The sequence below is a fragment of the Aegilops tauschii genome, chromosome 2, assembly GCF_002575655.3.
Source record: "Aegilops tauschii subsp. strangulata cultivar AL8/78 chromosome 2, Aet v6.0, whole genome shotgun sequence".
NCBI classification, from domain to species: Eukaryota; Viridiplantae; Streptophyta; class Magnoliopsida; order Poales; family Poaceae; genus Aegilops; species Aegilops tauschii.
In genome coordinates this window covers 450,388,106-450,410,258 of record NC_053036.3, presented here as the reverse complement: position 1 = coordinate 450,410,258, position 22,153 = coordinate 450,388,106, and positions in this window count along the sequence as shown.

The window sequence follows — 22,153 nt, the reverse complement described above, 5'->3', positions numbered from 1 at the left end:
CCATAATTAGTAGCTAGATGGCTTCTTCTCTCTTTTTGGATCTCAATACAATGTTCTCCCCCTCTCTCGTGGAGATCTATTCGATGTAATCTTCTTTTGCGGTGTGTTTGTTGAGACCGATGAATTGTGGGTTTATGATCAAGTTTTTCTATGAACAATATTTGAATCTTCTCTGAATTCTTTTATGTATGATTGGTTATCTTTACAAGTCTCTTCGAATTATCAGTTTGGTTTGGCCTACTAGATTGATCTTTCTTGCAATGGGAGAAGTGCTTAGCTTTGGGTTCAATCTTGCAGTGTCCTTTCCCAGTGACATTAGGGGTAGCAAGGCACGTATTGTATTGTTGCCATCGAGGATAACAAGATGGGGTTTTTACCATATTGCATGAATTTATCCCTCTACATCATGTCATCTTGCTTAAAGTGTTACTCTGTTCTTATGAACTTAATACTCTAGATGCATGCTGGATAGCGGTCGATGTGTGGAGTAATAGTAGTAGATGCAGGCAGGAGTCGGTCTACTTGTCTCAGACGTGATGCCTATATACATGATCATACCTAGATATTCTCATAACTATGCTCAATTCTGTCAATTGCTCAACGGTAATTTGTTCACCCACCGTAAAATACTTATGCTCTCGAGAGAAGCCACTAGTGAAACCTATGGCCCCCGGGTCTATCTTTATCATATTAATCTTCCACCACTTAGTTATTTCCGTTGCTTTTTTACTTTGCTTTTATTTTACTTTGCATCTTTATCATAAAAATACCAAAAATATTATCCTATCATATCTATCAGATCTCACTCTCGTAAGTGACCGTGTAGGGATTGACAACCCCTTATCGTGTTGGTTGCGAGGATTTATTTGTTTTGTGTAGGTGTGAGGGACTCGCGCGTAGCCTCCTATTGGATTGATACCTTGGTTCTCAAAAACTGAGGGAAATACTTATGCTACTTTGCTGCATCACCCTTTCCTCTTCAAGGGAAAACCAACGCAGTGCTCAAGAGGTAGCAATGGTCTAGTAACATGACTTCCAGAACAGGATTACCGTACCACTCTGGCGCGGAACGTACTCTGGTTGACCTACGAGGTTCGGAAGCAACTTGATCTGAAGTTTCATGATCATCATCAGTAAATTCCTCACTAATTGGTGTAGGCATCACTGGAACTGATTTCTGTGATGAACTACTTTCCAATTCGGGAGAAGGTACAATTACCTCATCAAGTTCTACTTTCCTCCCACTCACTTCTTTCAAGAGAAACTCCTTCTCTAGAAAGGATCCATTCTTAGCAACGAATATCTTGCCTTCGGATCTGTGATAGAAGGTGTACCCAACAGTCTCCTTTGGGTATCCTATCAAGACGCATTTCTCCGATTTGGGTTCGACCTTATCAGGTTGAAGCTTTTTCACATAAGCATCGCAGCCCCAAACTTTAAGAAACGACAGCTTAGGTTTCTTACCAAACCACAGTTCATATGGGGTCGTCTCAACGGATTTAGATGGTGCCCTATTTAACGTGAATGCAGCCGTCTCTAAAGGATAACCCCAAAATGATGGTGGTAAATCGGTAAGAGACATCATAGATCGCACCATATCTAATAAAGTACGGTTACGACATTCGGACACACCATTACGCTGTGGTGTTCCAGGTGGCGTGAGTTGCGAACTATTCCACATTGTTTCAAATGAAGACCAAACTCATAACTCAAATATTCACCTCCATGATCAGATCGTAGAAACTTTATTTTCTTGTTACGATGATTTTCCACTTCACTCTGAAATTCTTTGAACTTTTCAAATGTTTCAGACTTATGTTTCATTAAGTAGATATACCCATATCTGCTCAAATCATCTGTGAAGGTCAGAAAATAACGATACTCACTGCGAGCCTCAACACTCATCGAACCGCATACATCAGTATCTATTATCTCCAATAAGTCAGTTGCTCGCTCCATTGTTCCGGAGAACGAAGTCTTAGTCATCTTGCCCATGAGGCATGGTTCTAAAGCATCAAGTGATTCGTAATCAAGTGATTCCAAAACCCATCGGCATGGAGTTTCTTCATGCGCTTTACACCAATATGACCTAAACGGCAGTGCCACAAATAAGTTGCACTATCATTATTAACTTTGCATCTTTTGGCTTCTATATTATGAATATGTGTATCACTACAATCGAGATTCAACAAAAATAGACCACTCATCAAGGGTGCATGACCATAAAAGATATTACTCATATAAATAGAACAACCATTATTCTCTGATTTAAATGAATAACAGTCTCGCATCAAACAAGATCCAGATATAATGTTCATGCTAACGCTGGCACCAAATAACAATTATTTAGGTCTAAAACTAATCCCGAAGGTAGATGTAGAGGTACCGTGCCGACGGCGATCACATCGACTTTGGAACCATTTCCCACGCACATCGTCACCTCGTCCTTAGCCAATCTTCGTTTAATCCGTAGCTCCTGTTTCGAGTTGCAAATATGAGCAACAGAACTAGTATCAAATACCCAGGCGTTACTACGAGCATTGGTAAGGTACACATCAATAACATGTATATCAAATATACCTTTATAGCTTGGTGACAGTGATTGAAGAACTCTGTCAATGACACTATCATCAGGAAGATTAACTCCCAGCTGAGTCAAGTGGTTATGGTACCCAGACATTTTGGGTATATGTTCACTGACAGAACTATTCTCCTCCATCTTGCAGCTATAGAACTTGTTGGAAACTTCATATCTCTCAACTCAGGCATTTGCTTGAAATATTAACTTCAACTCCTGGAACATCTCATATGCTCCATGACGTTCAAAATGTCTTTGAAGTCCCGATTCTAAGCCGTAAAGCATGGCACACTGAACTATCGAGTAGTCATTGATGACCCACAAGTATAGGGGATCTATCATAGTCCTTTCGATAAGTAACAGTGTCGAACCCAACGAGGAACAGAAGGAAATGATAAGCGGTTTTCAGCAAGGTATTCTCTGCAAGCCTGAAATTATAGGTAACAGATAGTTTTGTGATAAGGTAATTTGTATCAAGCAACAAGTAACAAAAGTAAATAAAGTGCAGAAAGATGGCCCAATCCTTTTTGTAGAAAAGGACAAGCCTGGACAAACTCTTATATAGAGAAAAGCGCTCCTGAGGACACATGGGAATTATCGTCAAGCTAGTTTTCATCACGTTCATATGATTCGCGTTCGGTACTTTGATAATTTGATATGTGGGTGGACCGGTGCTTGGGTGCTGCCCTTACTTGGACAAGCATCCCACTTATGATTAACTCCTATTGCAAGCATCCGCAACTACAAAAGAAGTATTAAGGTAAACCTAACCATAGCATGAAACATGTGGATCCAAATCAGCCCCTTACGAAGCAACGCATAAACTAGGGTTTAAGCTTCTGTCACTCTAGCAACCCATCATCTACTTATTACTTCCCAATGCCTTCCTCTAGGCCCAAATAATGGTGAAGTGTCATGTAGTCGACGTTCACATAACACCACTAGAGGATAGACAACATACATCTCATCAAAATATCGAACGAATACCAAATTCACATGACTACTAATAGCAAGACATCTCCCATGTCCTCGGGAACAAACGTAACTACTCACAAAGCATATTCATGTTCATAATCAGAGGAATATTAATATGCATATAGGATTTGAACATATGATCTTCCACCAAATAAACCAACTAGCATCAACTACAAGGAGTAATCAACACTACTAGCAACCTACAGGTACCAATCTCAGACTTAGAGACAAGAATTGGATACAAGAGATGAACTAGGGTTTGAGAGGAGATGGTGCTGGTGAAGATGTTGATGGAGATTGACCCCCTCACGATGAGAGGATCGTTGGTGATGACGATGGCGATGATTTCCCCCTCCCGGAGGGAAGTGTCCCCGGCAGAACAGCTCTGCCGAAGCCCTAGATTGGTTCCGCCAAGGTTCCGCCTCGTGGAGGTGGAGTCTCGTCCCGAAAGCTTTCTTATGATTTTTCTTCGGACAAAAGACTTCATATAGCAGAAGATGGGCACCGGAGGGCCACCAGGGGGCCCACGAGGCAGGGGGGCGCGCCCCCCACCCTCGTGCTCAGGGTGTGGGTCCCCTCTGGTATTTTCTTCGCTCAGTATTTTTTATTATTTCCAAAAATAACTTCTGTGGAGTTTTAGGACTTTGGGAGTTGTGCAGAATAGGTCTCTAATATTTGCTCCTTTTCCAGCCCAGAATTCCAGCTGTCGGCATTCTCCCTCTTAATGTAAACCTTGTAAAATAAGAGAGAATAGGCATAAGTATTGTGACATAATGTGTAATAACAGCCCATAATGCAATAAATATCGATATAAAAGCATGATGCAAAATGGACGTATCAACTCCCCCAAGCTTAGGCCTCGCTTGTCCTCAAGCGGAAGCCGATAACGATAAATATGTCCACATGTTTAGAGATAGAGGTGTCGATAAAATAAAATACGGACATGAGGGCATCATGATCTTTCTTATAACAGCAACGTATATAGATATTGTCATATGATTTCTTATGCTCAAGTAATAATCTATTCACAATGTCAAGTATGAATCAGAAACTTTATTGAGAACTAACAAACTATAATCTCAGTCATTGAGGCAATTGCAATTTATCATAACATCAGAAAGAGTCTATGTAAGAGCTTTTCAGCAAGTCCACATACTCAACTATCATTTAGTCTTTCACAATTGCTAACACTCATGCAATACTTGTGGTTACGGAGTTTTAATCGGACACAGCGAAAGATAGGGGCTTATAGTTTCGTGTAACACCCTGAGAATCATGCTACAGTAACCCCCTGTGATTAAGCTAATCATATTGCTAAACAGGGCTAGATCACATTTGAACCACACCCTTGTCAAACTCCTAGTTCAAACTTCAATTAAAATTAAAAGTGGAAAATAAAAGTTTTCAAAAATTCAAACAAAAATGTTCAGTGGGTTCTAAATAATACACTGGTAATTATGGTGGAGAAATCACATTTTTATAAAATGTCTAAATACTTTTAAATGAAATAAAACAAAATAAAGGAAATAAACAAATAAGAGAAAACAGAAAACAAAACAGTCAAAAGAAAAAAAGAGCAGGCCTCCCCCCCCACTGGACCCGCGGCCCAAACCCCCCCCCCCGGCCCAAGCTGGGCCGCCACCCGCGCCCCGCGCCCCGGCCCAGCCCACCTCCCCCCGCGTCCCCTTCCTGTTCCCCCGACCGGGTCGGAACAGGGGAGCGTCGCCGCCGAACCCCCTCGCCGGCGGTGAACCCCGCGAGAGGATAAGGGCGCCAGCTCCCCCGCCTCCTCGGGCCTCTCTCCCACTCGCCCCCGCTCTCCCTCGGCCTCTGCGCCTTCTCCCCCGCCAGATCCCCCTCCCTCTCCCCTCCGTTCCCCTCTGCCCGAGCGCGCTCGCCGCCGTTCACCGTAGTTCCTGCGGCCACCGTGCCCAGATCACCCCGACGACGTGCCCGAACGACTCCCCGCCGTCGACTACGCCGACTGCGCCATCGGGAACGAGCCGAGCGCCACTACATCGACCTCCCCGAGCTCGTCTTCCCCGCACGGCCGCCGTCGATCGTCGCCGACTCCGGCTACCCCGCGCCCTCCCCGAGCTCGCTGCCACTCCCTACGGCTCCGCTGTGAGCTCCTCTACCTCCTCCCCCTCTCCGCTAGCTCGCCCGCGCTCCCTAGCTTCTTCCCCGCGCGCGCCCGAACGCCACGCCGCGGAGCTCGCCGCCGGCGTGTCTCCGGTGACCAAATGGTCACGGGCGTTGGCCCGCTAGCCCGACCGCACCATGCCGCACCCGCCTAGCTAGCTAGTTCGGCCGTTCGCGCGCTCTAGCGTAGCTCCCGTCGGGCACCCGTAGCTCCTCGCCGCCGGCGAGCCCGTAGCGGTCGACCCCGTCCGTTCCAGCCCCTCCGACCACCGCCGTTGGACGCGCGACGTCGAGCCGCGTCGAACGCGCCCAGCCCCGCCCCCGCAAACCCACAGTGGGTGAAACCCGCGCCCCTCCCGCGCGCGCCGCCGTGCGTTTTGGTCGCCGGCGATACTCCGGCGCCGGCCGCCGACGTGGCACACCTGGGGCCACCCCTGGGTCACTGCCAGTGGCCCCCACGGGCCCAGTTGACTGGGTTGACCCAGTCAACTGCTGACTGGGCAGGCCCAGTCACTGACATGCGGGCCCCGCCGCAAAAATTAAAAAGAAAAGAAAAAGAAAATGTTTTATAAATAAAAATAATTAGTTTAATTAATCTCTCACTGACAGGTGGGTCCAGTAGTTAATTAGCTAAAAAACTAATTAGTTAATCCTCTGTTAACCCACTGTCTATGACAGGTGGGTCCCCCTTGTCAGTTTGACCAGTCAACCCGGACTGTTAACCGCTGACGTCACTCCTACGTCATGCTGACGTCATATCCCTTTTTCTGTTAATTAAGTAATTCCAGAAATTCAAATAAACTTTGAAAATTCATATCTTTTAAACCGTAACTCGGATGAAAATGTTTTCTATATGAAAGTTGCTCAGAACGACGAGACGAATCCGAATACGCAGTCCGTTCATCCACCGCACCTCCCTAAACTATCGAACTAGCAACTTTCCCCCTCCGATCCGTCTGTCCGAAAACGCAAAACATCGGGAATACTTTCCCGGATGTTCCCCCCCTTCACCGGTACCACCTACTGTCGCGTTAGGACACCCCTAGCACCGCTCATTGTCATGTCACGCATCTCATGCTTATGTTTGCATTGTATTTACTGTTTCTTCCCCCTCTTCTCTCCGGTAGACTACAAGACCGACACTGCTGCTGCCCAGTTCGACTACGGAGTCGACGACCCCTCCTACTTGCCAGAGCAACCAGGCAAGCCCCCCCCTTGATCACCAGATATCGCCTACTCTCCTCTATACTGCTTGCATTAGAGTAGTGTAGCATGTTACTGCTTTTCGATATCCTATTCTGATGCATAGCCTATCCTTGCTACTACTGTTGATACCTTTACCTGCAATCCTACATGCTTAGTATAGGATGCTAGATTTCCATCAGTGGCCCTACATTCTTGTCCGTCTGCTGTGCTACACTATCGGGCCGTGATCACCTGGGCGGTGATCGCGGGTATATACTTATATACTATATACATGACACATGTGATGACTAAAGTCGGGTCGGCTCGTAGGAGTACCCGCAAGTGGATCTTTGTGGCGGAGCGACAGGGCAGGTTGAGACCGCCTAGGTAAGAGGTGGGCCTGGCCCTGGTCGGCGTTCGCGGATACTTAACACGCTTAACGAGATCTTGGTATTTGATCTGAGTCTGGCCATTTGGTCTATACGCACTAGCCATCTACGCGGGAGTAGTTATGGGTATCCCGACGTCGTGGTATCAGCCGAAGCTCTTTTGACGTCAGCGACTGAGTGGCGCGCGCCGTGTTGGACCGCTTTGACGTAACCGCCGTGATCGTGTGGGTTGCTAGGTCTGCTCGCGGCCGCGTTCGCAACGTGCAGGTGTGCATAGGGCGATGGGCCCAGACCCCTGCGCGCATAGGTTTAGACCGGCGTGCTGACCTCTCTGTTGAGCCTAGGTGGGGCTGTGACGTGTTGATCTTACGAGGCCGGGCATGACCCAGAAAAGTGTGTCCGGCCAATTGGGATCGAGCGTGTTGGGTTATGTGGTGCACCCCTGCAGGGAAGTTTATCTATTCGAATAGCCGTGTCCCTCGGTAAAAGGACGACCCGGAGTTGTACCTTGAGCTTATGACAACTAGAACTGGATACTGAATAAAATACACCCTTCCAAGTGCCAGATACAACCCGGTGATCGCTCTCTAACAGGGTGACGAGGAGGGGATCGCCGGGTAGGATTATGCTATGCGATGCTACTTGGAGGACTTCAATCTTCTCTCTTCTACATGCTGCAAGATGGAGATGTCCAGAAGCGTAGTCTTCGCCAGGGCTAGCTATCCCCCTCTTATTCCGGCATTCTGCAGTTCAGTCCACTGATATGCCTCTTTACACATATACCCATGCATATGTAGTGTAGCTCCTTGCTTGCGAGTACTTTGGATGAGTACTCACGGTTCCTTTTCTCCCTCCTTTCCCCTTTCTATACCGGATTGTCGCAACCAGATGCTGGAGTTCAGGAGCCAGACGCCACCGTCGACGACGACTCCCACGGCACTGGAGGTGCCTACTACTACGTGCAGGCCGCTGACGACGACCAGGAGTAGTTAGGAGGTCCCAGGCAGGAGGCCTTGCCTTTTCGATCATTGCTACTTTTGTGCTAGCCTTCTTAAGGCAAACTTGTTTAACTTATGTCTGTACTCAGACATTGTTGCTTCCGCTGACTCGTCTGTGATCGAGCACTTGTATTCGAGCCCTCGAGGCCCCTGGCTTGTATTATGATTCTTGTATGACTTAATTATGTTGTAGAGTTGTGTTGTGATATCTTCCCGTGAGTCCCTGACCTTGATCGTACACATTTGCGTGCATGATTAGTGTACGGTCAAATCGGGGGCGTCACATTTCGCCTCCCAACCTTTTACCTCAAGGGTAATGTCAACAATAATAGTTCATGCTAACTTACATCCAATTAGATATATATACATCAGGATCTTTCCAACATATTGTGCTTGCCAAAGGATAAAATGTAAAAAGGAAAGGTGAAGATCACCATGACTCTTGCATGAGGTAGAAGATAAAAGTAAAAGATAGGCCCTTCGCAGAGGGAAGCAGAGGTTGTCATGCGCTTTCAAGGTTGGATGCACAAAATCTTAATGCGAAAGAACGTCACTTTATATTGTCACTTGTGACATGGACCTTTATTATGCACTCCGTTGCTTTTATTTCTTACACATCACAAGATCGTGTAAAGCTTATTTTCTCCCACACTAATAAGTCATACATATTTAGAGAGCAATTTTTATTGCTTGCACCAATGACGACTTACTTGAAGGATCTTACTCAATCCATAGGTAGGTATGGTGGACTCTCATGGCAAAACCGAGTTTAAGGGTATTTGGAAGCACAAGTAGTATCTCTACTTGGTGCAAAGAATTTGGCTAGCATGAGGGAGAAAGGCAAGCTCAACATGTTTGATGATCCATGACAATATACTTTATTTCAGATGTAAGAAAACATAACCCATTACGCTGTCTTCCTTGTCCAACATCAACTCTTTAGCATGTCATATTTTAATGAGTGCTCACAATCATAAAAGATGTCCAAGATAGTATATTTATATGTGAAATCTCTCTTCCTTTATTACTTCCTATTAATTGCAACGATGACCAAAGCTATGTTTGTCAACTCTCAACAACTTTTAGTCATCATACTCTTTCTATGTGAAGTCATTACTCTTCATAAGATCAATATGATCTCTTTTTATTCTTTGTTTTTCTTTTATTCCCTCAAGATCATAGCAAGATAATCAAGCCCTTGACTCAACACTAATCTTTATTATATAGCTCACGGACTCGATTACATAGAGGGATCATAAAGCAAAACTCAAAACTAGATCATACCAAAACTTTATTCTACTAGATCAAGATATTACTAAAAGGATCAAACTAAGAAAAATTGTAAAGATAGAGATGTGATGGTGATACGATACCGGGGCACCTGCCCCAAGCTTGGCAGTTGCCAAGGGGAGTGCCCATACCCATGTGATTAGATCTCCTTTGCCGAATGTGGTGATGGGGATAATTGTGCCTTCAGCTTCTTCATATTATAATTGAGAAGAGCAATTTCCTCTTTTAAATCATCGACCTCCGACTCCAGCTTCAAGATCTTGTCACATAAATCTCCTTTGCTTTTCTGCCGAAAACAAGACGGGATAGATCGATTGTTAGATAGTTTAACTCTCTTAGGGAGACTAGATTTCTTGAACTTCACGTGCATATCCCCAGGTTGAGGTAGAGGGACATCCTCCTCCTCCGAACTTGAATCGTTGATCCTGATCAAATGAGCATCCTCCTCCTCATCCGTAGTTCGACTACAAGGAGATAGATCCCCATAGGTCTTTGGGTCAGCAATGAGGTGTGAGACATAGCACTCTCCGTCGGAATCCTGAGATGCCATCTTCCTCTAATCTGCGACAGAGACAGCACGAAACAAAGACAGAGGATATTTGCGTGATAGGGTGGTCAAAACTTTCGGGAGATTATATAATGAAATTTTACCGACCGAAAGAAGTATCGTGCAAGCAAACGGAGTCCGGAGAGCACACGAGCTGCCCACGAGGCAGGGGCGCGCCCTCCACCCTCGTGGAGGCCTCGTGTCCTTCCCGGACTGCTTCTTATTTTTCTATTTTTCTAAATATTCCAAAACGGAGAAAAGTTGCCATTAGAACTATTTTGGAGTCGGTTTACTTACCGTACCACATACCTATTCCTTTTCGGAGTCTGAAACGTTCTGGAAAGTGTCCCTCATGTATTCCTCCGGGGTTACGGTTTCAATAACATTAGTTTCAACATTTATAGGATTACCTGAGATATAATGTTTGATTCTTTGACCGTTCACCACCTTCGGATTTGTGCCTTCGAAGTTGTTGATTTTTATGGCACCGGAACGATAGACCTCCTCGATAACGTAAGGACCTTCCCATTTAGAGAGAAGTTTTCCTGCAAAAAATATTAAACGAGAGTTGTATAATAATACATAATCACCTACATTAAACTCACACTTTTGTATCCTTTTGTCATGCCATCTTTTAACTTTTTCTTTAAACAATTTGGCATTCTCATAGGATTGGGTTCTCCATTCATCAAGTGAGCTTATGTCAAATAACCTCTTCTCACCGGCAAGTTTGAAATCATAATTGAGCTCTTTAATGGCCCAATATGCCTTATGCTCTAGTTCGAGAGGTAAGTGACATGCTTTTCCATAAACCATCTTATACGGAGACATACCCATAGGATTTTTATATGCAGTTCTATAGGCCCATAATGCATCATCAAGTTTCTTGGACCAATTCTTTCTAGATCTATTAACAGTCTTTTGCAAAATTAATTTGAGCTGTCTATTGCTCAATTCTACTTGACCACTAGACTGTGGGTGATAAGGAGATACAATTCTATGATTAACGTCATACTTAGCAAGCATTTTACGAAAAGCACCATGAATAAAGTGTGAACCACCATCAGTCATTAAATATCTAGGTACTCCAAACCTCGGAAAAATAACTTCTTTAAGCATCTTAATAGAAGTGTTATGATCAGCACTACTAGTTGGAATAGCTTCTACCCACTTAGTAACGTAATCAACAGCAACTAAAATATGTGTATACCCATTAGAGGAAGGAAAAGGTCCATATAATCAGAGCCCCAAACATCAAATGGTTCAATAACAAGTGAATAATCATAGGCATTTCTTGACGTCTACTAATATTACCAATTCTTTGACGTTCATCACAAGATAAGACAAACTTACGAGCATCCTTGAAGAGAGTAGGCCAATAAAAACCGGCTTGCAATACCTTATGTGCAGTTCTATCTCCAGCGTGGTGTCCTCCGTAAGCCTCGGAGTGACACTTGCGTAGGATCTGTTCCTGTTCGTGCTCAGGTACACAACGTCTAATAACACCATCTACTTCTTTATAAAGATGTGGGTCATCCCAGAAGTAATGTCTTAAATCATAGAAAAACTTTTTCTTTTGTTGGTATGTGAAACTAGGTGGTATAAATTTAGCAACAATGTAATTAGCATAATCAGCATACCATGGAGTAGTACAAGAAGCATTTATGACATTCAGTTGTTCATCAGGAAAGCTATCATCAATAGGTACTGGGTCATCAAGAACATTTTCTAACCTAGACAAGTTGTCTGCAACGGGGTTCTCAGCCCCCTTTCTATCAATAATATCCAGATCAAATTCTTGTAGCAAGAGAACCCATCTAATAAGTCTCGGTTTAGCATCCTTTTTTTCCATAAGATATTTAATAGCAGCATGATACGTGTGAATAGTTACTTTAGAATCAACAATATAATGTCTAAACTTATCACAAGCAAATACAACTGCTAAGAATTCTTTTTCAGTAGTAGCATAATTTCTCTGGGCATTATCTAGAGTTTTACTAGAATATTGAATAACATTTAATTTCTTATCAACTGTTTGCCCTAGAACAGCACCTACAGCATAATCACTAGCATCACACATAATTTCAAAGGGTAAATTCCAATCAGGTGGCTGAACGATAGGTGCAGAAATCAATGCTTTCTTAAGTATTTCAAATGCTTCTACACAATCATCATCAAAGACAAATGGTATATCTTTTTGTAATAGATTAGTAAGAGGCTGAGAAATTTTTGAGAAGTCCTTAATGAACCTCCTATAAAAACCGGCGTGACCAAGGAAACTTCTTATACCTTTGATGTCCTTGGGGCATGGCATCTTTTCAATAGCATCAACTTTAGCTTTATCCACTTCAATACCTCTTTCAGAAATTTTATGCCCCAAGACAATACCTTCATTAACCATAAAGTGGCACTTCTCCCAATTCAAGACAAGGTTAGTTTCTTCACATCTCTGCAAAACTCGATCAAGGCTGCTCAAGCAATCATCAAAAGAGGATCCATAAACGGAGAAATCATCCATGAAAACTTCACAAATCTTTTCACAAAAGTCAGAGAATATAGCCATCATGCATCTTTGAAAGGTAGCAGGTGCATTACATAAACCAAAAGGCATACGTCTATAAGCAAAATTACCGAAAGGGCAAGTAAATGTGGTCTTTGCTTGATCATCAGCTGACACGGGTATTTGAGAGAAACCAGAATAACCAGCTAGAAAGCAAAAATGTGTGTGTTTGGATAATCTTTCTAGCATTTGATCAATGAATGGCAAGGGGTAATGGTCTTTTTTAGTAGCTTTATTTAATTTGCGGAAATCAATTACCATCCTATAACCTGTAATAATTCTTTGCGGAATCAATTCATCTTTATCATTAGGAACGACAGTAATACCTCCCTTCTTAGGGACACAATGGACAAGACTTACCCACTGACTATCAGCAACGGGATAGATTATACCTGCCTCAAGGAGCCTTGGTATTTCCTTTCTTACCACTTCTTTCATCTTAGGATTCAGCCGTCGTTGATGATCAATAACTGGTTTGGCATCATTCTCCAAATTTATTTTGTGTTGGCATAGAGTGGGACTAATGCCCTTAAGATCATCAAGAGTATATCCAATAGCAGCGTGGTGTTTCTTCAGAGTTTTCAATAATTTTTATTCCTCCTTCTCTGAAAGGTTGGCACTAATAATAACAGGATATATCTTATTTTCATCAAGATAAGCATATTTAAGAGTATCAGGTAATGGTTTAAGTTCAAACACAGGATCACCCTTGGATGGAGGAGTATCTCCTAGGATTTCAACAGGTAAATTGTGTTTCAGAATATGCCCCTGTTTAAAGAATACTTCATCTATTTCCCTTCTTTCATTCATAAACATATCATTTTCATGGTCTAGAAAATATTGTTCTAAAGGATCACTAGGAGGCACAACAATAGAAGCAACACCAATAATTTCATCTTTACTAGGCAATTCTTCATCACGAGGTTGTCTACGAAATTTAGAGAAATTAAACTCATGAGACATATCATCCAAACCAATAGTAACAATATCCTTTTCGCAGTCTATCTTAGCATTAACAGTGTTCAAGAAGGGTCTACCAAATATAATGGGACAAAAGCTATCTTGTGGGAACCAAGAACAAGAAAATCAGCAGGATATTTAGCTTTCCCACACAAGACTTCAACATCTCTAAAAATCCCAATCGGTGAAATGGTATCTGTATTGGCAAGCTTAATGGTGACATCAATTTCTTCTAACTCAGCGGGTGCAATATCATGCATAATTTCTTTGTGTAAGTCAATAGGTATTGCACTAGCACTAGCACCCATATCACATAGGCCATGATAACAATGATCTCCTATTTTAACAGAAATAACAGGCATGCCAACCACAGGTCTATGTTTATCTTTAGCACTAGGTTTAGCAATCCTAGTAGTTTCATCACAGAAGTAAATAACATGCCCATCAATATTATCAGCCAAGAGATCCTTAACCATAGCAATATTAGGTTCAACTTTAACTTGCTCAGGAGGTGTATAGGTTCTAGTATTACTTTTACGAACCACAGTTGAAGCTTTAGCATGATCCTTTATCCTAACAGGAAAAGGTGGTTTCTCAACATAAGCAGTAGGAACAACAGGATCGTTATAAGTTATAGTCTTTTCTTCAACTTTAATAGGTTCAACTACTTTTACTTCTATGGGAGGATGGTATTTAAACCACTTCTCCTTAGGGAGATCAACATGAGCAGCAAAAGATTCACAAAAAGAAGCTACTATCTCATAGTCAAGTCCATATTTAGTGCTAAATTTACGGAAAACATCGGTATCCATAAAAGATTTAACACAATCAAACTTAGGTGTTATACCTAACTCCTTACCTTCGTTGAGAACCCAATCTTCAGAGTTGCGTTTAATTCTTTCCAATAAATCCCATTTGAATTCAATAGTCTTCATCATAAAAGAACCAGTACAAGAAGTATCAAGCATGGTGCGATTGTTGTCACAAAGCCGAGCATAAAAATTCTGAATAATCATTTCTCTTGAGAGCTCATGATTGGGGCATGAATATAACATAGACTTAAGCCTCCCCCAAGCTTGAGCGATGCTTTCTCCTTCGTGAGGCCAAAAATTATATATATAATTACGATCACGATGAACAAGATGCATAGGATAAAACTTCTGATGAAATTCGAATTTCAATCGCTTATAGTCCCATGATCCCATATCTTCACATAGCCTGTACCATGTCAATGCATCTCCCTTCAAAGATAAAGGGAAGACCTTATTCTTAATAACATCATCGGGCATACCTGCAAGCTTAAATAATCCACATACTTCATCCACATAGATTAAGTGTAAATCGGGATGCTATGTTCCATCTCCTGCAAAAGGATTATCTAGCAGTTTCTCTATCATACCCGAAGGAATTTCAAAGTAAACATTTTCATTTTCAGTAGGTTCAGTAGGTTGAGGAGCAACTCTTTGCTCTACTGGTCGAGGTGAAGATACCCCGAACAAGCCCCTCAGAGCATTACTTTCCATAGTAACAAGTGACAGTAAATTTCAGCACACTATATAAATTTTCCCTTACCAAAGGCGCTTCACTCCTCGGCAACGGCGCCAGAAAAGAGTCTTGATGACCCACAAGTATAGGGGATCTATCGTAGTCCTTTCGATAAGTAAGAGTGTCGAACCCAACGAGGAGCAGAAGGAAATGATAAGTGGTTTTCAGCAAGGTATTCTCTGCAAGCACTGAAATTATAGGTAACAGATAGTTTTGTGATAAGGTGATTTGTAACGAGCAACAAGTAACAAAAGTAAATAAAGTCCAGGAAGATGGCCCAATCCTTTTTGTAGCAAAGGACAAGCCTAGACAAACTCTTATATAGAGAAAAGCGCTCTTGAGGACACATGGGAATTATCGTCAAGCTAGTTTTCATCACGTTCATATGATTCGCGTTCGGTACTTTGATAATTTGATATGTGGGTGGACCGGTGCTTGGGTGCTGCCCTTAATTGGACAAGCATCCCACTTATGATTAACTCCTATTGCAAGCATCCGCAACTACAAAAGAAGTATTAAGGTAAACCTAACCATAGCATGAAACATGTGGATCCAAATCAGCCCCTTACGAAGCAACGCATAAACTAGGGTTTAAGCTTCTGTCACTCTAGCAACCCATCATCTACTTATTACTTCCCAATGCCTTCCTCTAGGCCCAAATAATGGTGAAGTGTCATGTAGTCGACGTTCACATAACACCACTAGAGGATAGACAACATACATCTCATCAAAATATCGAACGAATACCAAATTCACAGGACTACTAATAGCAAGACTTCTCCCATGTCCTCAGGAACAAACGTAACTACTCACAAAGCATATTCATGTTCATAATCAGAGGAGTATTAATATGCATATAGGAATCTCAGACTTAGAGACAAGAATTGGATACAAGAGATGAACTAGGGTTTGAGAAGAGATGGTGCTGGTGAAGATGTTGATGGAGATTGACCCCCTCCCGATGAGAGGATCATTGGTGATGACGATGGCGATGATTTCCCCCTCCCGGAGGGAAGTGTCCCCGGCAGAACAGCTCTGCCGGAGCCCTAGATTGGTTCCGCCAAGGTTCCGCCTCGTGGCGGCGGAGTCTCGTCCCGAAAGCTTGCTTATGATTTTTTTTTCTTTGGACGAAAGACTTCATATAGCATAAGATGGGCACCGGAGGGCCACCAGGGGGCCCACGAGGCAGGGGGCGCGCCCAGGGGGTAGGGCGCGCCCCCACCCTCGTGCTCAGGGTGTGGGTCCCCTCTGGTATTTTCTTCGCTCAATATTTTTTATTATTTCCAAAAATAACTTCCGTGGAGTTTCAGGACTTTTGGAGTTGTGCAGAATAGGTCTCTAATATTTGCTCCTTTTCCAGCCCAGAATTCCAGCTGCCGGCATTCTCCCTCTTCATGTAAACCTTGTAAAATAAGAGATAATAGGCATAAGTATTGTGACATGATGTGTAATAACAGCCCATAATGCAATAAATATCGATATAAAAGCATGATGCAAAATGGACGTATCAGTCATCAGCTTTGCTCTGCCAGACGTTCTTAACGTCGTCAGTTGCATCTGCAGTAGGCCTAGACCCAGCAGTGCTTCCAGGACGTAATTCTTTTGTGCAGCAATGAGGATAATCCTCAAGTTACGGACCCAGTCCGTGTAGTTGCTACCATCATCTTTCAACTTAGCTTTCTCTAGGAACGCATTAAAATTAAAGGGAACGGTAGCACGGGCCATTGATCTACAACAACATAGATATGCAAAAACTATCAGGTACTAAGTTCATGATAAATTAAAGTTCAATTAATCATATTACTTAAGAACTCCCACTTAGATAGACCTCCCTCTAGTCATCTAAATGATCACGTGATCCATATCAACTAAACAATGTCCGATCATCATGTGAGATGGAGTAGTTTTCAATGGTGAACATCTCTATGTTGATCATATCTACTATATAATTCACGTTCAACCTTTTGGTCTCAGTGTTCTGAGGCCATATCTGCATATGCTGGGCTCGTCAAGTTTAACCCGAGTATTCTGCACGTGCAAAACTGGCTTGCACCTGTTGTATGTGAACGTAGAGCTTATCACACCCGATCATCACGTGGTGTCTCGGCACGATGAACTGTAGCAACGGTGCATACTCAGGAGAACACTTATACCTTGAAATTTAGTGAGGGACCATCTTATAATGCTACCGCCGTACTATGCAAAATAAGATGCATAAAAGATAAACATCACATGCAATCAAAATATGTGACATGATATGGCCATCATCATCTTGTGCCTTTGATCTCCATCTCCAAAGCACTGTCATGATCTCCATCGTCACCGGCTTGACACCTTGATCTCCATCGTAGCATCGTTGCCGCCTCGCCAACTATTGCTTCTACGACTATTGCTACCGCTTAGTGATAAAGTAAAGCAATTTACATGGCGGTTGCATTTCATACAATAAAGCGACAATCATAAGGATCCTGCCAGTTGCCAATAACTTTTACAAAACATGATCATCTCATACAACAGTTTATATTTCATCACGTCTTGACCATAACACATCACAACATGCCCTGCAAAAACAAGTTAGACATCCTCTACTTTGTTGTTACAAGTTTTACGTGGCTGCTACGGGCTTCTAGCAAGAACCGTTCTTACCTACGCATCAAAACCACAACGATTTTTCGTCAAGTGTGTTGTTTTAACCTTCAACAAGACTGGCCATAGTCAAACTCGATTCAACTAAAGTTGAAGAAACAGACACCCGCCAGCCACCTGTGTGTGAAGCACGTCGATAGAACCAGTCTCATGAACGCGGTCCTGTAATGTCAGTCCGGGCCGCTTCATCCAACAATACCGCCGAATCAAAGTAAGACGTTGGTGTAAGCAGTATGACTATTATCGCCCACAACTCATTGTGTTCTACTCGTGCATATCGCGCATAACTTGGCTCGGATACCACTATTGGGGAACATAGCATGCAATTTCAGAAAATTTCCTACAATCACGCAAGATCTATCTAGGAGATTGATAAGTCTCCAACGTATCTATAATTTTTGATTGTTCCATGCTATTATATTATCAATCTTGGATGTTTTATAATCATTTTATAGTCATTTTATATCATTGTTTGGTACTAACCTATTGACATAGTGCCAAGTGCCAGTTGCTGTTTTCTGCATGTTTTTACATCGCAGGAAATCAATATCAGACAGAGTCCAAATGCAACGAAACTTCACGGAGATTTTTTTTGGACCAGAAGACACCTAATGGGCCCAGGCTGCGCCTGGGGGGGTGCTCCGAGGAGAGCACAACCCACCATGGCACGCCAGGAGGCCCAGGTGCGCCCTGGTGGGTTGTGCCCACCTTGGGTGCCCCCCGGACCACATCTTTGCTCTATAAATACCCTAATATTCCCAAAACCCTAGGGGAGTCGACGAAATATTGATCCAGCCGCCACAGAGTCCAGAACCACCAGATCCAATCTAGACACCATCTCGGATGGGGTTCACCACCTCCATTGGTGCCTCTCCGATGATGCATGAGTAGTTCTTTGTAGACCTTCGGGTCCGTAGTTAGTAGCTAGATGGCCTCCTCCCTCTCGCTGAATTCTCAATACAATGGTCTCTTGGAGATCCATATGATGTAACTCTTTTTGTGGTGTGTTTGTTGGGATCTGATGAACTTTGAGTTTATGATCAGTTATATCTTCTTTATATCCATGAAAGTATTTGAGTTTCTTTGATCTCTTTTATGCATGATCTCTTATAGCCTCGTATTTCTTCTCCAATATTTGGGTTTTGTATGGCGAACTTGATCTATTTATCTTGCAATGGGAAGAGGTGCTTTGTAGTGGGTTCGATCTTACGGTGCTTGATCCCAGTGACAGAAGGGGAACCGACACGTATATATCATTGCTACTAAGGATAAAACGATGGGGCATATCTGTACATAGATAGATCTTGTCTACATCATGTCATCGTTCTTATTGCATTACTCCATTTTTCATGAACTTAATACACTAGATGCATGCTGGATAGCGGTCGATGTGTGGAGTAATAGTAGTAGATGCAAGCAGGAGTCGGTCTACTAATCTTGGACATGATGCCCATATAATGATCATTGCCTGGATATCGTCATGATTATTTGAAGTTCTATCAATTGCCCAACAGTAATTTGTTCACCCACCGTTTGCTATTTTTCTCGAGAGAAGCCACTAGTGAAACCTACGGCCCCCGAGTCTCTTTCTCATATATTTGTCTTTGCGATCTACTTTTCTTTTGTATTTATTTTCAGATCTATTAAACAAAAACTACAAAACTACTTTGCTGCACTTTATTTTATTTGCGATCTATTTATTCAATCTATTACAACTTTCTCCCGTCCACGCACCAATTTGAGGCACCGTTGCCCTAAAGGGATTGACAAGCCCGTTAACACGTCGGGTTGCAAGTGGTTGTTATTTGTGTGTAGGGGTTTTTTACGTTGTGTTGCTTGGTTCTCCTACTGGTTCAATAACCTTGGTTTCATATCTAAGGGAAATACCTACCGCCGCTGTGCTGCATCATCCCTTCCTCTTTGGGGAAATACCGACGTAGCTTCAGCCGACATCAGAGATGCATAGCAACGAGACGGGGAGAGTGTGTCTACGTACCCTCGTAGACCGAAAGCAGAAGCGTTAGTTTAACGCAGTTGATGTAGTAGAACGTCTTCACGATCCAAGTACTGAACGTCCGGCACCTCCATATTCAGCACACGTTCAGCTTGATGACGTCCCTCGAACTCTTGATCTAGTAGAGGGTCGAGGGAGAGTTCCGTCAGCACGACGGCGTTGGTGACGGTGATGGTGATGTGATCTGGGCAGGGTTTCACCTAAGCACTACGACGCTATGACCGGAGGAGTAAACTGTGGAGGGGGGCACCGCACACGGCTAAGAGAATTCTTGGTGTGCCTTTGGGGTGCCCCCCACCCCCGTATATAAAGGAGAGGAGGAGGAGGAGGCCGGCGAAGGGGTGGCGCGCCATGCTGGGAGTCCTACTAGGACTCCACTCCTAGTAGGATTCGCCCCCCCTTTCCTTCCAACGGAGAGGGGAAAGGGGAAAAACGGGAGAGGGAGAAGGAAAAGGGGGGCGCCCCCACCCCTTGTCCAATCGGATTGAGCAGGGGGGAGGCGCGCGCCTCCTCTTGTGGCCTTCCTCCCTCTCTCTACTATGGCCCATGAGGCCCATTAACTGTAACGACCCGACCCGAAATCGGTCAAGTCTCTGTGTAGCTGTACCATCCCAAGATCATGCTGGCACACACAGTACATTGATGCAAAGATTCAAAGTTCAATCACACCTGAATTTATTACACGATTCTCATATCGAGTCTTTATTACATCATAATAAATTCGGCCGAAGGCCAACTCATGAGAAATAAACTAAATAAAGCTGCGGAAGCGTAGACGAATAGCGAGTCCATCCGACTCAAAAGGGCAATCGACAAGCGTGGATCGTAGCCTCACTCCTGATCGGAAAACTCCTCTGCATCATAAGACGTTGCAGCCGTGTAGGTCAGCATTTTGAATATGCCGGCAAGTCATGAAGAGAGAACAACAATAAAACTACTAATACTATATGTAATTTGGCTGTGGGGCTCTAAGTTTCATAGTTTTGCGAAAAAGCCGGTTTTTCCCTACAACAAGGACTTGTTTGCAATTACTACAAAATTGTTGGTAGTAATTGAGATGGTTCCGCCAACCAATGTCTCATTCCCAATTATTAAATAACCCCCTCAATTAATTTATTAACTTCAGTGTTGAGATATCCGAAATACTCCAATTCCAGAGGCTCATTTGTCCGTAACCGGGGACACGGCTAATCGATTAGGTTGTTACTCTGCAGAGGTTTGTGCACTTTACCCGCAAGAAACGTTCCCTCCTTTTAAGTCTTCGCACTGCCTGGTGTTTGAAGACGGGACGAACGAAACAGGGTCTTCCGAAGAGTTCCTCTGGGCCACTGCCGGTGCCCATCCAATCCTACCGTTCTTCTACATCTCGTAGCACCGTCCGGCCAGAGTCACGCCTAGGGTCAACCAAGCCAGAGCCCATAATGGCTTGCGGCTGCACAGGTAAGCTTCCGGTCAATGGGGTATCCATCCGTCTCTTCGTGGCTGGGTGAAGCTTTCCGCAAGATGTCATGGCGCTTCTCCATGCATCCCGGCCATCCGCTGGTTTCTCCAGGGTGCCCGTCAACCGTCCTCCACCCAGTAGTGAATTTTGAAGTCCATCTTGAGCTTGACGTCATGGGGTTGTCATCATCTTGACTCTCACATCTCCCTTATGAATCACTCAACCAACCCCGTCTACGAGCATAGCAAAATAAACTACATCGTCCCGGGCATTGGTAACAAGGGAGAAGGGTTCATCCTACCTCATGATACTACTTAAGAACATAACTTAACAAAATTCTCCTACTGCATGCATGGTGGGGAGGTATAATTCTAATGCAATAAAATCATAGGTATTGTAAAAACATGATCAAATGACTTGCCTGGCTGACGGTCTTCGAAAGCTAGTGACTCGTAATAGCAGGCTTCGCACTCCGGAAATTCTACCGAGTCAAACAATAGCACAAATAAGTATAGCACAATATAACATAACAGCAAGTTGAACTAAAACACCCACGTACTCAAACCAAAACCAAAGAAAAACTCGGAGAAAACAAATCAAGGTTTTCATCATATCAAGCAACAACTAAGAAATAGTTTTACACAACTAAAACTTTTCTTAACAGAACCTAGGCATTGGTTTTGCTAACTAACAGAAGGAAAAACATCATACAAACTAGGAGCAAAAAGAATCACATCAAAAGCTATTATAGAACTCCTATTATGCCTAAAACAATGCTAGCAAAAAAATAAAATAAAATTTTTTATTCTACTATAAATAAAAGTTCATCCTCTGTAGCTACAGAAGCTAATCTAAAATAAACTATAACATAACAAAAATAAAA